This window comes from Cheilinus undulatus, linkage group 14 (genome assembly GCF_018320785.1).
Source record: "Cheilinus undulatus linkage group 14, ASM1832078v1, whole genome shotgun sequence".
NCBI lineage: Eukaryota > Metazoa > Chordata > Actinopteri > Labriformes > Labridae > Cheilinus > Cheilinus undulatus.
Window position 1 is genome coordinate 35995218 of NC_054878.1, and position 14391 is coordinate 36009608.

At 39.1% G+C, this 14391-nt stretch overlaps 1 protein-coding gene across 6 annotated transcripts in view; it reads right to left on the reverse strand.

Moving 5' to 3' along the window:
• Positions 1-14391, reverse strand: part of sipa1l1 (signal-induced proliferation-associated 1 like 1) — a 150641-nt gene that overhangs the window by 87406 nt on the left and 48844 nt on the right. For all 6 annotated transcript variants that reach the window (XM_041805723.1, XM_041805726.1, XM_041805725.1 and 3 more), the window contains exon 3: positions 11785-11853. The gene's annotated coding sequence lies outside the window, so the exon portion shown is untranslated. The remainder of the gene's footprint in view (positions 1-11784; positions 11854-14391) is intronic.

A 14391-nucleotide genomic window follows, 5' to 3' on the forward strand; every position in this document is an offset into this window, starting at 1 on the left:
CTTCTGTTACTCTCCCTTGTCAATAAAGAATAAAAAACATGCAATATATCATGGCTTATTAGTTATATAATGCAAAAAATGTAACGTAATAGCATTTAATTGCTTTGCTATGCTACCGCTCTTTCCTAATCTACTGCCATCCAAACACAGAAATTGTTTTCACCAAAACAGGGACAATGTCACTCCAGTGAGCAGGAAGTGATGTTGCACACTTTCTATCAGTTCTGGAATAACTGGTCACATATGCAAAACACACCTTTTCAGGCTTTCCTAACAAAACATCTCCCCCTTGCCGGTCCACAATCCCACCAACAATATTACACCCCCCCCCCCCAATCCACCTTTCAGAAAATGTTTGCTGTAACAAAGCCGTTCTCAGATTTTTCCCTCATGATGTCATGTAGGGAGCTAGTACCACTCCAGGTTCAGCTGGCCCTTCCCACTTGGAAGAAAGCTCCAACCTCACATCCTTTAAGCCACATCCATTTCCTGAGAGGGGCGGAGTCAGACAGCTCATTGACAGTTAAAGCCACAGACACAGAAACAGCTGGTTCTGAGCAGGGCTGAAACAGAAGAGTTTTTAGGCATGCAAAAATCCAATACTGGGGTGGTTTTTCAGTAACAAACTTCACAGGTATGTTTTGTCTTTAAAGGGTAAAATAAGTTGTCTTTAAAAAAACCATCATGTAATGATAAACCAAAGTCGGTATACTGGACCGTATTATCACATGCACCATAAAATATACCTGTATCAATTTGAAGTCTAACCACTATTAATAAATGGCAAACAGTAAAACCAGAAAAAAATCCACAAGTAACAGAGAAGCAGATACCAATGAAAAACATTTAGTCAACTACAAGGATACTACAAGTTTTTTTTTTTTTTTTTACATCATTGCTAAATTGCAGAGGCTAAAATGCATTCAAGTAGTGATAATTATTCCAACCTCCAGTAATCAGAGCTGTTAAGTCTCTATACTGGCTGGCTTATTTCCCCTCATCTTTGAAAGGATTGGTTAAAAATAACACCACAATGAGGTGAAATCAGGTTTCAAATGAGCAATCTAAGCCCATTTGTCCTGTATTGATCTATTCAATTACAATTCCCAAGGCTAAATATCATAAAAAAAATAGTAAAAACACATTATGTGTGAAGGTCTAACTCAGCTGTGCTCAGACAGCAGCAATGAAGCCACCTGGTCCTCTGCAGAAGCCACCTCCGCACCACCAGCAAGAGCCCTCTAATCTGTGCCAATCAGATGACGCTAAACAGCCATTTGTTGTTAGTACACGCCCCCCACTACTCGTTTCAGCCGACCCTGGTGAAACACTAGCAATGGAGAGAAAGCCAGCACAGCAGTGAGGGTGACAGAACTAGCAGAGTGGTGAATAATAGAGGAAAAGAGGGAACTGTGGAGTAATAACATGGTGGCTGGGGGCTAATGTTCTGTGTAGAGGTAAAGAAAGGGGATGCACAGAGGGAGCTGATGCTGAGGATGGAGAAGGGAGATGTAGAGGGAAAAGGAGAAATTAAATAAATGAAAGAGCAGAGTTCAAGAAAAGAAAGGGAAACAAGAGGTGAAAAATAAAAGGCGGTGGAGCAAGTAAGGGAGTAAAGCAAACCACAGGCCTGTCATCAAAACTAACAAGTACATAAAAGCCTGGTAACAGCAGCAGGATGTCTGTTATATTTAAATTATATGGCTTGGTACAAGTACAAGGCTATGGACAAATCACCAATTATATGTTAAAAACTGAAAAAAACAAATCTGGACTGCTGCTTCTAAAGAAAATCTGCTTGATGCTGCTGCAGAAAAGGTCAGACATGTGGGCAGGGACAGAAAAGTGTAGAGGATAATTACATATCTCATCTTAGCATGGTCTCTCCATCTGTTTCAATACTGCAATGCAAAGTTTGTTTTCAAAAGGTAAAGCAAAAGAGTAATTGAGCATATACTGTCGCAAAGCACATGGGATTTCGAGAAAGACATCCATGAATTCACAGCCTTCAGAAAAGAGCTGCGGATTTCCAAAATGGCGCAGCACTGCGTGGGCAACACTGAGCAGATCAGTACTGCAGTAAGGAGAGGAGTGAGTGGGACTGAGGGCTGGAAAGCAGCTCATGATGTGCAAGAAGAGGAGGACAGACAGACAGACGCTTACACGGACAGCGATGGAGCAATGACAGGCATAAAAATGACAATTAAGACAGAGAAATATGAATGAGTCCACACAGTATTATTCATACTCCCACCTGGGCTCTCAATCATACATTACACTCATGTAAAGTCTGTTTCTCTCAATGTAAGCCTACAGTCCAGGCAACAAAGCATTCCTCACCTAATGTTGAGCTCTTCCTAAACACTGCGAAAGTGGATAAGTCTTAGAAACACAGGCTTTGTGTGTGAAAAGAGAACAGAGTGGCCCCCACACTGAGTTCTGAGCTCTTCTGTGTAGTAAATCTTTTTAAACGTATTTAAAAGTAAATTAAACTGAATTTGCGAAGGTGATTTTAAAGGTCAACATAAAAACGTTCTAAATAGAGGAATAAATCAACTGTGTTGCTAGGGAAAAAAGGTGGGGATGCACAATATTATCGATAGTGGAAATGTAGATATTTGCTTAAAAAGTTGCAGATATAAAACCAATACATCAGCTGTAAATACTGGTCATATGTGCCAAAAGTTTGTGGAGTTTTAGCCAGGGCTAACAGACCTATATCTGCCAAAGATATAGGTCTGTCACTGTTCATCCTCATCGCTTACATTTTCAGGTGTGTTTTAAAGAGAGAAGTTTTAGGTCTATATCTTTTTGTCAGAGTGGACCTTTAAGCAAAGTTTGAAGAAATTACCTCAAAGTGTTCCTGAGATATCACATTGACAAGAATACATGTCTATTGCCAGTAGAGTGGCATTAAAAAGTAACTGAGTGGCAAATTGTCAATATTTCCTTGCTAATAAAACTTACAAGAAAACAATAAAAGCTGTGTTGGACATTAAGAAATCTACATTTCTGACTTAATACATGCTGGTATGTAAAATACATACAATATGAGACAAGATCTACTGTAAAATCCAGTCTGTTGGTTTATTTACTTAACAGTATAATACCCTTTCTATCTAAATGCAAACCTAAATGCAATGTAAATGTAAACCTTATGAGGGAGAAAAGCTGTTAAAAAGTAGCGTCTTTTCCCTGGCTGGCCTTCTAAGTATCCCAATATGTCCTGGACATGTTATGGTGTAATATAAAAAAAAGAAATGCATACAAGTTTTAATGTAAAATAGAAACAACTTTTCTGATGAAAATGGCAAGGGGTCCCAAAAAGTTACCCAGAAAAAGGGTTATAAAACACTTTTTTGACCAAATTTACATGATGGGATATATTGTTTTATTCCCTTTTGGATTTCCCCTCTAAGAAGTAAAAGAGACAAATGAAGTTGAACTGATTCAAACTTTTAAACGTACAAGGTCATCTAGAGCACAAAAACCCTGCTCTCAACTGTTGCTTTTCAGTACAGGACTGCACCAGCCCTCGACTAAAGCTGAGGAAATCGTCTCATATTCCCACAGGAAATACATCCCAGTGACTTCCTGCTTCCCCTGGAGGAAGTGACAGGTCAGAGAGGGGATTGGTTGAGTTAGTCACACTCCAGACTGGAGTCTGGAAGAGAGAGATCTGGAGGAAAAATTAAACCCCTTGTACAGTGGTTCTGTAAAAGCTTCATACAGAGCAGATTATCTGCTAAAGTGTTGGAGTGTATTAACAGTACTCTGCTGTTATTATACCTCACGCTCTCTTTTCATTATGACCAGCTCCTGCTGCAGCTGTTAGTGCATTACCCTAATGCATCTTAAAGAAGCTAAAAAAACACTTCTAAAAGACAAATTGAAAAAGATGGGACACTGTGTCAAAATTAAATGAAAATAAATGAATAAAAAAACCTAAATGAAATAGTTTGCAGATCTCATAAACCCCTATATCATTCACAATAGAACATAAACAACAGATTAGATGTTGGAACAGAGACATTTTACCATTCCCACCCAAAAAAATCAATATACTAATAGCTCATTTTCAATTTGCTAGCAGCAACACACCTCAAAAAAGTAGGGACAAGGCTATGTTTACCATTGTTTAGTATCCCTTCTTCTTTCAATACTCGTCTTTAAATGTCTGGGACATGAGGACACCTGTTGATGGCTTTTTTGGAGAGGAATGTTGTCTTGTTCTTGTCTGATGTTGGATTTTAGCTGCTCAACAGTACTTGGTCTTCTTTGGAGGATTTTCCCTGTTACGATGCGCCAAATGTTTTCTGTCTGGAAAAGTCTGGACTTCAAGAAGGCCAGTTCAACACCAGAACTCTTCTTCTACTGCGAAGCCATGCTGTTGTGATGGATGTGGTATGTAGTTTAGCACTGTCCAAAAAATAATTTCAAATTTTGATCCAACTGACCACAGAACAGTTTCCCATTTTGCCTCAGTCTATTTTAATTAGCCTAGAGAATATGGCTGGATTTCTGGATCATGTTGTAGGGATTTCCAGTACAGAGTTATGCCTGTTTGTAATGCAGGGCTGCCTCAGGGCCCAAAGAGCACCAGCATCCATTAGTGACCTTCAGCGTTGTTCCTTGCTCACAAAGATTTGCCCGTCTGCCCATCTTTACTTCTCAGAGACTCTGTCCCTCTAAAATACTCCTTTAGGACACAGTCATGTTACTGACCTGTCGCAAATAAATCTAATTAGTTGCAAAATGCCCCTCCTGCTGTTTTTCATTAGTAACACTCACCTTTCCAGCCTTCTGTTGCCCTGTCCCTACTTTTTTGAGATGAGTTGCTGCCATCAAATTCAAAATGTGCTTTGATTCCTCATAAAATGGTAAACTGTCTCAGTTCAACATCTTTAATTTCTTTAGTGAATAAAATGAAGCCTAGCATAGTTCATGCAGGACATGGTAGCCATGTGCCCAGCCGTGATCCACTGACAGCCAGCTGATTGTAATTATCGTCTCCCAGCTCCCACAGCCAATCACACCTCTTTCGCTCAACACAGCAGTGTATTCAAATGACATACTTCTTACTAATCCCTGCTTGCACCAATGCTGATCCACCATGCTGCTGCTGGCAAAGCTTTACCTCCTCCACCCCAGCCTCCTCCTTAATAGCATAAAGCTTGTTGCACCCTTATATTCAGAGTCATGCTACTATGGATTAATTGCTTACACATTTTCATAAATGTGTTTATATGGGGGTTTCTAGCTATGGGCTCCCTGAAAGGTTTGTATCAAAATGGTTAAATGTATGACAAGATCATTCCTGACTAAAATATGGATGTATGAAATTTGCAAATCATTGCATTCTGTTTTTATTTACGTGGTACAAACCACACCCCAACTTTCTTGGAATTGGGGTTGTAAGTTGATCTTGTATTCCACATTATACAACACAAAAAAATGATGTTTTCCTTAATGAAAAGCACAAGACATTCTGATGTGAGAAAACAATGACACATGTAATGAGTCAGATCCATCTGTGTTGTGAAATAATTGTATGAATCACCATACACAAAACACTATAGTGTAATGCTCCTATCATGCACAATTCATTGCCCAAGATCATTTATATGGACAATCCCCAGAACAAGCATCCCTGTTAGTCTAATGTTATTCATGGTGGTGAAAGAAAGCAATAGTGAGCCTGAAATTAGCCCGGTCTGAATGCCTGTAGAGAGAAATTATGCACATTTCATCTTCAAAGCTCCATCTCGCTGTCTGCACATGAACTATTATATAAGGTCATAAAGGCAACGGTGGTTTGAATAAGACCCAACTTCCCAGGATACCTTCACTTACTGAGACTGACATTGGGCAGCAGTGACCCATGGATACTGCAAGGCCTTTGTCAAAACCTACACACTGCTAATAAACCCTGTGGCAGTAAGGAAGAAATTGCTGGGTTTGTATTGGGGCCCCTGCTGACAGGTAGGCAGAGGATTTTGCCCAATTACAGGAAGAAAAGGGAGGAAACAGGAAGAGGTGGGCCACTAGAAGAGACCTAATGAGGACGTGGTATGATTGCTGTGGGACTCCAGAGACACACGCTTATTCGTGCCCACAGCGAGCGCATTCGATTGGTAGAGAATGGCCAGAATGAAGAGGCAGAGAGAGCGCTAGAGATAGACTGGGAGAGATAATGGAAGTGAGAAGGATTGATTCCTCACTCAAAGTGAGAGCATGTGGGAGGAGATGAGGAGCTGAGACTGAGAGTGGGAATAAGAGAGATGGTTACAGAAAGTAAGTGAGTAGTCAGTCCATCAAGTCAACTCCATCCTTACTCTCTCTCTTGTCATCCATCTATCTCACTCATAGAGTGACTGCTGGCAGAGGCAGGACTTGGAGGTTACCATCAATAAAGACTTAAGCCCTTAAAGTCCCCGTAAAGTGATAAAAAAATCTGAGTATCAGGTTTGTTGTATGATAGGCCACTGTGTCATTCTGCACTGTAGGCAAAATTTCAGCCATAACAACATCTCTAAGTTTATAAATTAAGCTTCAAAATCATGAAAAATGAGAATGCAAAATCTGCTCTACGATGGTGTGGGCAAGTCGGTTGAAAGAGCCGAAGCCACATCGACTCACAAGAAATACGATCTCTAATTTTCAAAAATGCTTCTGATCAGAGCACAGCTGCCTGGCTCTGTGCCTGAGCAGAGACAGACGTTGGGGATTAAATTTACTGTGTTCTGGCACAAATATCTTTGTTATGATGCTTGTAATGACCTGTAGGCCACCATAGCTGGTACTGTACTTCACAGATATTTACCTCACAATGCATAAAAACACAACATGTAACCTGCTGTTAACGTTCAACGTTGCAAAGACAACGGGCTGGCCAGATTCCATGTCTGTCATCAGGCAGATTCATATTAAAAAGCTCCAGTCTGAAACGTTTGTGCCAGCTCTGAGAATGGACAGACCAATCAGCATCATTTGAAGAGACAAGGTAGTGCTTACTGGTACTGCAAGTCGGTAAACAATGACTGCGGGTAGTGACAGGATGTCTAGCTATTAGCTCGGATATTGCTATATCAGCAGTTTTTTTGTCAGAACTAGACAGCACTTCTTTATCAAAAGGAGAAAAAAGAACCACAATAAAAGCTTTCTCTTAGCAGAAAATAAGTTTTTACTCTCCTCTGACCAGCTTTGGCTTGAGTTTGATTCATCAAATCACTCCACTGATAGCTGCCGCTCCCTGTCAAGCTCACAGTATGACATTTACTAACCAGGACTGCACATATTCACAACTTCATGTTTTATGTCACTTTGGCCTGTAATGAACAAACTAGAAAAGGAGGCGTCAGCACTCAAAAAATGTCCTTTTAGGAAGTTTTATTTAGGCAAGGCAAGGACACGTTTCGACTCCTGGTCTTCTTCAGTGTTCTGTAATGAGCGTGACAAAAAAGAACGTTAATCCAATCACCCTGCACATTTCGAATAAAGCCCTAAAAATACAACAACTACCAGGCTATCCATTCCTTGTTCCTCTCTAAGCTCTACTTGACTCTGCTTCTTTTTAACAGGAGAAACTTGATTTTTTATTTTTTTACTCCAAGAAAGGTGTGTATATTTCAGTATTGGTATCAGCTAAATGTTGGTGGAAAAAATCAATATCGTGCATCCCTTATGGTGGCCAATTTTGACTTCAGATTTTAAACTGGAAGTATGGTTTAAAAACAGCAGAATGGGATCCAATCGCACATATTTTCTAAATAAGCTAAATCTATTAGATCACCTGTAAGCACAGAGAAAACTGGCCTGGGCTAGTACAATGAAAAAGAAGACAGTTAAAATGTTTCTTATAAATACCATGTGTTTTGAAATGATACAATCTTCTTCATTTTTAGTTTGATAGTAAGGTTGCCCTTCTTGCATCCAGTCACTTACATGATACCTGATCATACTTTGTGTTTTGACCCATAAGCTGCTTTAGTGGTTAGTCAGTCTACTTGGCTTTGTGTAATGTACTGAGACCTCATACAAGTTGAAAGGCAACCTGGTAAAAGAAGCACAAAAGTCATCCTATTTCAGACAATAACATGCCTTCACTTATGTTCAACAGAATCAGAGCAGAACAAAAACCTCCCAAGACGCAACAAAACAAGTACCCTACAGTAAAAGGACAACTGAATTACACAATGCAGTGCTTCATTCATTATATATGTTAATTTATGAAAACTGATTTACACAGTCATTGATTGACTGATATATAAAGCATATTCAGAGGGCTAAACAGTGCAAGCACCCTCATAAATACAGGCAGTAAGTTTAAAAATATGAACTCAGTTGCATCATGCAACCGATGCAATCACTTTAAATCACTGAGGAAAAAAAGCTCAAAATAACTGTATTTACTCAAATTTCTTGCCCAATTTCCTTTTCTTGAAATTATATGTGGACACATCATGTGACCTAACCTTTGCCTAGAAGTCATTTCACCAGCTGGACCTTAAATGAATTACATGTCATATGATGCATTAAACTTTCTGACAACTCAGCTAATTTTTCAATCATTGCCTCTCGTCTGGACTTTTTGTCTTAAAAAGCTTGGAAAACATCAACCTTGTGGTGCAAAGTCAAGCTCTTCATCCTTTTTTCAGGACAACCTGGGCTTTAAGAATATGTGTGCTGCAGTAATGTCCCTTGAATTCTGAAAAAGTTATAGGACTATGGAACAAAAGAAAAAAAAAAACTAAACAGAAATTAAAATTCAAAGATTTTTATGCATTACACAATAATGGGGAAGCGTTTTGACACAGACTGACATTGGCCGTCACAGCCCAGTCACAATGCATTGTGGGATAAACAGACAATCTGGCAGACAGCGTTAGCCTCTAGCAGCAGGGATGATCAAAAATTGGATTAAAAAAATGATAAAAAGACGTTCAATATCAGAGTTAATGGTGTGGATTAAACCTTTAAAGGCCCTGGAAAGTCACCCAAGTTCCAGGCTTGCTAGAAAACATTCTGTAGGAGCTACAAAGGCACATAAAGTCATTAGAACAGCACAAGGTAGGGCTTTCAGAGGAAAATTAGTCAGTGGCTTTGATTTATGGTTCAAAAGAAATTTAACTTTGAATAAAGTCTCTTCTTGTCATATATGACGACGCCAGGCTCAGTGTTATGGCCATAGCTCTTGGAAAATTATGTCAGCTAACGTGCCAACATTATTCAGCTAACGGGCTTCAATTTCAACACAGATTTCAACAGTTGATTAAAACTTTTTAAGTAAATGGACACCAAATAAGGGTGGGATGCTTCTATAGAGGGACAGAGCAGCAGCAACAGGAGCAGAAGCTTCAGATGCCAGAGTATTAACCAGGTGATTGGATCAGTGACTCCCAGCATTATTACAGTCATGTTTTTCTAATAAATATCACCCTTTCATGATTGGCTGCCAATCAATCGGGGCACCATGCGCGCCAGTTTAGCTCAGTTGGTGGAGCCAGCGCCCATGTACAGAGGCTGTAGTCCTCAACGCACTGGTCACTGGATAAATTCACGGTCTCTGCGCTGCTGTTTGGTGCATGTCTTTCTCCAACTCTCTCTCCATATTTCTTGTCTGCCTTCAGCTGTCCTATCTAAATAAAGGCAAAAAAGCCCCAAAAATGAGCTGAAAAAATGGGGTAACCTGACTTAATAGCGTTAAAAAGTATGAAACATTTGAAAACATAAATTAATTTTTCTAATGTTCAGACAGATGTTAAGAAAAGGTATCAGTCCATTGGAAAAATATTTGTATAATGTCTAAATTGCACGAAAACAGTATTCCATATGAAAACATTGGTAATGTACTTGTGTAATTTAGGCATTAAGCTGGAGTTTATTTGTAGTTTTTGGTAATTAAAATTAGAAACCAAATATTTGGTGACTAGGAATTGTTTTTTGTTGCTTTGGTATCAAAAGTTAGATATCAGTAATGTCTAATTCTAACAAGAATCTTATCAAAGTTAAAATTCCACGATCCTGACAACCTTTAGGCAGGTTTAATCAAATAAACAATAATTGTCCATTACACTGCTCCTGTGCTACTGAAAATCCTGAATTTAGAAACTGTTTGAATGGGCTCAGCTTTAAAATACATCCTCTAAAACTGTCACTGTATTTCTGGATCGTTTCTTAATCATCAGTTGTATTAGATCATCTTCTGAGCAGCGATTTTATTGACAAATTGGAGATTACTTTTGGACCCTGGTAGCTTTCAGTGCAAAGCCTCAAACCCCTTCTATTATCGTCCATGTCTCTTTTCTCTAGTGTGTTTTTCTTTCAGTCTCCACACTATCTGTCATTCCTTGTCTTTCTCCCCCTCTCTCCTCCATCTTTGTGAGAATATAGTAGTGTCTGTAACACTGCTGAGTGTCTATGTGTGTGTGTGGGAGGAGAGGAGCGCAGCAATGCTGGCTGGAGGAGGAGGTGCGAGAGAAAGAAACAGAAGTGAGAGAGGGAAAGAAATGCAGAAAGATAGAGAGAGAGAGGGAAGCAAAGCGTTTACTGGAACAAAACATTCTGTTTCAATCTCATAGATAAGAGCCGCCTACTCACCACTTTTTATCTCAAAGCAGATTACTCCTCATTTTGAAAATCAATATTATTCCCTCAGTTTGATATTTTATATAATACAATGTTTTGAAGTTGCCCTACCTTATTTCAAGTCTAGGGCAAACAAAATGTTATCTGTTGGCTTTTGGCCACCATCTGAACCACAGGGAAGATGCTAGACAAACCATCTGCATGGTGTCTGCATGGCTCCAGTTAGTCAACTAACTTTTTGGTGATGGAAAAACAACCAACAATGGAGAATGAGAGGAAAACAATATCAAGAAATAAGGGGGTATGGATGTAAAAACACGGTCTACATGCAGATGTGCTGCAAAAATCCTTCATAGTGGGGAGGAGGGGATGCAGCAATCTATAAAATAAAGGAATTGAAAAAGGGTTATCTCATGAGCTCACCTCTTTTAACTCATTAACATGGCAGTAAGAGGACACTAGGGCTGTTGAAATAGTTTCCAAGATGCATCGTAATGCTTATGTGAATGATTCTGCACGTATGCAGCAATAGATCACAATCAATCATGGTGTAATGATGTTCTTAACCTACACAAGTTCTGTTTACAATCACATTTATGTTAAAGCTGATTCTACAGCACTTTCCCAATCATAAAAATGGGAGTTCAAATTCATCTGACCACCCGTCACTGATGAAAACATAGCTGTGCCGTACTGCAGAAAGACATCATAAAGCATTGTAACATTAGACATTTTTAATTGAATCACTGACAGGATCATTATAATCAAATCAAATTAAAGCAAATCATGTCCGGTGAAGATTAGCAGCCCTTCTTGGCACATCCAGGTGGTTCAGTTAAAAGAATAACAGCCTTGATATGGTAATAAAACTGGTGTTTTCACTTTTTTTTAAAAGAGGATTTAAAAATTAAAACTTGTCTTCAAAAAGCTTAATTGTCGCTTGATCTCTATCATCAGCGGCTTCACCAAACTTGTCAACAACAGAGGCTAAAACAGGCAACCTCTGTCTGAAAGAGCTCCGTAATGCAGGGTCAATCACTTCAAGAGGAAAGAAAACAAGAAAAATTGCCACAGAAAAACTGTTACCTTGACAACTTCTGCATAAGAGCCTCCTGATGAAATTTAACCCAAAATAAACCCTTCAGATTTATGGGCATCAAAACTTCCAAGACTGAGCAGACGAAGTTGAATACTCACTGATGATTGCAGAGTCTTACTGAGGTCAGTGAGCTGCAGATGGCACAGACGGTGGGTTCTTAGGTGACCCTGAAACAAGACAACAGTAACAATAAACAATAATGTACATAGGAGAGATGTGCCGAGTCTTGCCTTGGGTTTATATCAGGGTCAGTACAGGTCTATACAAAGGATGACTGGTTTAACACCTAAAATAAAGCAGATCAAATTCTGATCCTTTCGTTTCTCTCTCCCACTGTTGCATTACTAGTCCTTCTGGCACAAAATGGTCTCCATAAGGCCGGTAACTCCAACAGTTCAACATCTCCTAAATAATATCCAGTTGTATGAATAACATATCAGCCAATGAAAGTCCCACATCAGGACGATTTTTCGTCTGTTCTGATAGATAAAGGTCTTTTTCCCTTGCAGCTGTTTCGTCATTTGTGTATTAAGTTGAATTTCTTCAAAACAAAAAATCCAAGAGTACAACCTAGGGAGGCACAGACTGTGGAAATTAGGCCAGATACAGATTATAATAATTTAACCAGTTGCAAGTATCGCTACCGATCATTATTCCATACTTCTTCTGATGTCAGACGCATCTATACCAATATTTTCTCTCATGTCTGGCCATGAAAACTGCTCAGGTTAATGCAAAAGGGGACTCTATCTGCTCAATTTAAAAAAAACGATCTTCTTTGAGATGTTACAATTAAATTGATTGGACAAGGGTGCCCCAATATAGCATGGTTTTGGCGAATACTTAATTCTGATTGGATGTGAAAGTTCCATAAGTGTCAATTAACTTTTGATATCTGGACACCTATGGAACTTCCGAGTTCAAATAGCTCCAGTCAAAAGATCTTTACACTGTTGCAAATAAATGCACCTCAGTTGCAAGATGAGAGGAGCAACCATAGTATCTTGAAGCAGTCACACTTTCCGAGGACACAAATAGCAAGTGATTTATAATTTCATTAATTTATTTGGTGAATACGACAACTTTGATGACTTGGATGCTGCTGAGGAATGTTGATGTGTGGTACTGTCACTGTCCACCTGAACTTTGCCCTGTGACATAACTTCAGGCTACAGCCGAGGAACCAGCTGGGTGTAAATAAAGACGGTCTTGTCTCCTACGCCTGACGTAGCCACGACTGATTTCCAGGCTCAACTTAACACCAAGAGGTCAGTGTTGCAAAGAAACACACCTCCCTATCATTCAAACTTAAATCAAACTATTGTTTAAGAAAAGAGATGGCATTATTTCTTTGTAGAGCCAAAGGGAAATGCTTCTGATAAACCAGCATGGCATTATCTGTTAAATATTGACATGATTCTATCAGGGTTGAAAATGCCCCTGCCCTGCTCCGCTGTCTTTACTCATGGAGTCTTTCCATCAAATTAGTATTAACAAGTCATAACCAAAAGCATGCACAGTCATAATCTGTTTTGTTGCTGTTTAAATGATTTCTCATTTTAACTGGTTTCCTTGTTGTTTTGTAACCTACTGCAACCACAACCACCATCACCATCACCATTATCACTCCCAAAAGGAGAGGAAAATGACCTGTTTTATAAAAGTGCCTTATGAAAAAATAAAGACCCAAAAGAAAATCAGAAAAAGAGTTTTTCCATTTGGTGATAAAAAATGTTCCACTTTACCAAGGATAGTGTTTACAACCCAGTTCTGTGCAGAATTTTCACAACAGAGATGACCTACAAAGCATCAACTTTACCAATATTTTACCAGTAAAGGTTTGTTAGATAAAAAGGAAAACATTAAATAGAAAGTCACAGACAAAGCCTCTTAGAAAGATGGCAGTGTCATTTCAAGTATCGTGTTTTGTGATGATCCAAGTTCAAGGTCCATCAGGCACACAGCAAAGAAAAAAGAACAAGCTCTAATTGCTCAGCCAAATAAAAGACTACCGTTACAGCAGTTAGAGAAGTAGTCTATTTATAATCTATATTTGTTAGGAGAAACCATTCAAGGTTAAAGACAACGTAGTGTCCACTGTGAGAAGAGTCAGACAAGTCATCTGGAGTTGTTTTTAAACACACACACACCACCACGCGAATATTCATTTCCTCTCCGAGGAGGCTGGCTGGATTTCCTGAAGAAGTGAGCCAGCGGCCGCCGACTCTGTGGAGGACACTTGTTATAAATTCCATCTGTGTGGCCTCTGAAATTTACCGGACTTGACTTGATTTGTGATTTCACCTCTGGACTAAGATTAACAAAGACACAAGCCTTTTAGGCCCAATTCATTACTCAATACCAATATCAAAGTACTCTGCTATGTAGTATATATCTGTGTGGCTACAGTCGAGTAACCAATTTCAATATATCAAAGCAAAGAATCTTTATGCAAAGCATCAGCAAAGATAGTCTCAGCTATGTTCAATCTGAAAGAAGATCTGAAATCCAATATGCAATGCAGCATATTGTCTGCACTGTTGCATAATGACATTATATCACATTTGAGTTCTACAATTTGTTTCTGTCTACCCATGAAAAGGGTCTGATAACTCGTCTTCAGAATCACTTTTTAATTATAATCGTCAACATTTACATCTTCATCACACAGGCAGTGACACAGATAATCTTCAGTCACAGAGACA